At 51.5% G+C, this 3429-nt stretch overlaps 1 long non-coding RNA gene across 1 annotated transcript in view; it reads right to left on the bottom strand.

The window, feature by feature from the left end:
- Nucleotides 1-946: 946 nt before the first annotated feature.
- LOC118451807 overlaps nt 947-3429 on the bottom strand; it is a 7239-nt gene continuing 4756 nt past the window's right edge. The window contains exon 3 of the long non-coding RNA XR_004841364.1: nt 947-956. This is a non-coding gene — a long non-coding RNA (uncharacterized LOC118451807). The remainder of the gene's footprint in view (nt 957-3429) is intronic.

The raw sequence follows: 3429 nt of genomic DNA, 5'->3' as shown, positions 1-3429 counted from the left end.
TAGCCCTCCACAAAAGCTCGCTTCTTTCTAGAGGCTGCTGATGCAAACACCTAGCCTCCAAACAATAATGCTTTTGAAATAATTATTCCCGACTTAATTACAGGGCGTGCATCGCCTCGATCAGTCCTTGCTCAGGACAGCAAGCGGCTCCAGCAAAGAAACGTCCCCCAGATTGGACCCCTTACTTTCTATGGTATTTTTTTGTCATGCCAACTTAAATTTTTGAGGGTGGTAGTCTGCCTATAATACAGGCACAGACTCTGCAAAATATTACTGAGAACAGACCGAAGTTTGTGGCATTTTGCCACTCTTTTTTTAAGAAAATGCATAACTTCATGGCTCTTGACGTTTCCCCCGTTTAAAAATCCTTTGCCCACTGCCAGAGAGAAGCTGTGTGCATCCAGATGATGTCTTCTCATGGAATCTTCAATAGGAACGCCCTTATTCCTCAATTCTCCTGGTTTAAAGCAGTGTGATCAGCAAATGTCTCCTCCTGAGAGCTGCAGAGCGAGGAGCCAGGTCCTGCTCCTGTGCTCAGACCATGAATCCAAAAGGCGCGCACATTGAACCCAAAAATGATGTCTTGCCCCGTGATGTAGCAGCACATCCTGGGTGCTCTGGAGCTTCTGGGGAAGGTGGAGGAGAGGCCTCTCCTCTGCGTCCCCTCGGGCGGACTCCCAGGAGAGAGGCCGGGGACGTGCCCATGGATGCCCCAAAAGGAACGCAGGGGCGGGGGAGGCAGAGGTGGCCTTCCTGACACATGTGGTGGCTTTTCCAAACTTCACAGCCTTTGCTTCTTGGCTTCTGCTCAGAGGCAGGTATTTTCCAACAGCCCCCCCCAGCCTTTGAAGATGTCCCAAAGATTGACTGATTTGGCTGCTTTCTTCAAGAAAGCTATTTTTCAAGATTATTTCTTTTACTTCACTTAAAGATGCACTTACTTATAAGCCTCGAGACTTGCAAGGAGATAGCAGTGATAACCATGTCAAAGACGGGTTCTCCAGGCAGTGTGTGTCAAAAGAGAGCTGCCATCAAAATCTCACCAAATTTCAGGCTGGTAAAGCCTGGGGCTGGTGGAATAGCCCTGCCTCTGTCTGGTAGAGCGCTGGTGGTTTTCTCTGCCTACTAAATAATAAAATAAAGTCTCTGGCGACTTTATGCAAATGGATAGCAGCCCAGGGGGGAGCTGCATTACCCTCTGATGCAGAGCCTGGCGGTCACCTGCCCCAAATGCCATAAAACATCACAGATGCATAAAAAATGGGAAACGGGCGAGATTTAGATTTAGCCCAAATGCACAGCTTTAACAAGAGCCGTTCGGGGACCCTCACAGCGGGGTTTTAGCTGGACACGTAGCAGAGCAAACACCAGCATTTGGCACAAGGTTCATCTTTTCTCACTTGTTTCTGGCAAGTCAGTATTTGCATGCGGCTGCCACTTCTGCACGAGTGGTCATCAAAGCGTAAAGGAAAACAAAACAAAACAGAAAACCATTTCAAACTCCTTGGCGCCGCGCTTCACGCTCTGCTGGGCAGCCGCGAGCTGGAAAGGAGGGGCAGGGCCGTGGGCGAGCTCTGCGGTCTGGCCGCCGTTCCGCAGGAGCGAGGCACGAGGGGCGAGCGCGGGACGCCTGCGGACGCGCCCCCGTGGCCCCGGGGTTGGGGATCACCAGCGGCGCCGCGGCTGCAGGAGCCCTGCGCAAGGCGTGGGTCTTGCACGGCACGTCTGGACCGTCCTACCTGGGGGGTGGGACAGCCTGCGGGGAGCCACGTCCCGCACATCTTGCCATCTGCAGCCCCGAGTGAGCATCTCGGACCTTCACCTCCCTGCGGCGAAGCCACCCCCTGGGAGGCGAGAGGCACGGGCAGATTCTGGCTGTGCAGTGGCAGCTCTACCTCTGAGCTGCTGGAGATGCGCTGCTACTGCCTGCCCCAGATGCCATAAAACATCACAAATGCATAAAAAACGGGAAATGGGGGAGATTTAGATTTAGCCCAAATGCACAGCTTTAACAAGAGCCATTCGGGGACCCTCGCAGGCGGGGTTTTAGCCTATGCCTAAAGCAGCCCTTCTTGAAGAAAGGCTTCCGTGCACCCTCATGTTTACTTCTGGGCTTTCCTTGGCTGTTTTTCTTGGCGTCCTGTGCAAAAGAACCATGAGGAGAGCCGGGACGGTCTAGCTGGTGGTACGCCTGTAGGCAGCAGCCACAGAAAACAGAATAGGCTTGCTAAATTGAGGAAAATACACAGATAAAAATAAAGCTGAAGGAGATGGGCTGAGCTGCACCCTAACATCCACATTGCAAGAGTGAACTGCTCAGGAATCACCCTCCGGTCTGCTTTGTCCTTTGCTTATCGCGACAGTTGTGCTGACTGTCGCACCTCTCATCGTTGCTGTGGGGTGATGACCCACAGCTCTCGGATGAGGCCATTCCTTCCATTCTCAGAGAGCTGAATCCAGGGCTTAAATAGCGGTGTCCTAACCCTTGCATGAGCGCCGACTCGGTGTCTGGCAGGGGCTGCAGCTGGACCCCAAAACTTGAAAGCACTTTTTATCCGGTAAGATGAAGGCAGGCAATGAGTCTTCCTGGGAAGGACAGATACCACCAGCTACTCCTGCTTTTCTTGGGTAACTATTCGGCTCAAAATATTTTTTAATTAACTTTACAACCCGTTTTTTGAAACCCTATCTGTGTTAGTAGTACGGCTGGCACAGCATCTCGTCGTAACACCATTTTTTTAAGCTGAGATGAATGTCTGACTAGACTGCTAATGCAGGCTGATGTCCTGAGAGTGTTACGATGCTTAAAATAAAAATCCTTGCATTCACTTTCCAATTTCTTCCGTCGCCTTCTCTTGCATGTCTGCAGGGGCTGATAGCAGAAGAACAAGGGCTGCAGCCAAGTTTAACGAGCATGAAGGAGCCACTTCTGTGCTTGCCAGCAGACATCTTGCACCGCCCGACAGCCTTGTCTGGACATCATCCCTGCTCTGATAAACTGGAAAATAACTGGGGGCAGGGAGAGGTGACGAAGCGTGGCGTCTCTGGGTCAGGGCTCCTGCGGCTGGGCGGCAGCCTTTCAGGATCTTGTCCTCCCAACAAGGAACTGCGGGACATCTCCTCCTCCTCCTCCTCCTTCCTCCCTTGGTTCAGCGAGAAGTAGACACACACAAACACACTTTTATATATATATACTTTTATATATATATACACATGTACTTCCCCTTGCCCAAACCCACTGTCTCATTTTATCTCCCCTGCACATATGTCTGCTGGTGTTTTCTCTCTTGCCTTTTCAAAGACAAATGGCAGCAGCTGATGTTGAAGCCATAGAATCACAGAATCACAGAATGTTTTGGGTTGGAAAGGACCCCTAGAGGTCACCCAGCCCAACCCCCCTGCAGGAGCAGGGACACCTTGAACCACATC

This window comes from Egretta garzetta, unplaced genomic scaffold, assembly GCF_000687185.1.
Source record: "Egretta garzetta isolate BGI_Z169 unplaced genomic scaffold, ASM68718v1 scaffold602, whole genome shotgun sequence".
NCBI lineage: Eukaryota > Metazoa > Chordata > Aves > Pelecaniformes > Ardeidae > Egretta > Egretta garzetta.
Note: the sequence above shows the minus strand (reverse complement) of the source record. Positions and strands in the feature narration are given on the sequence as shown.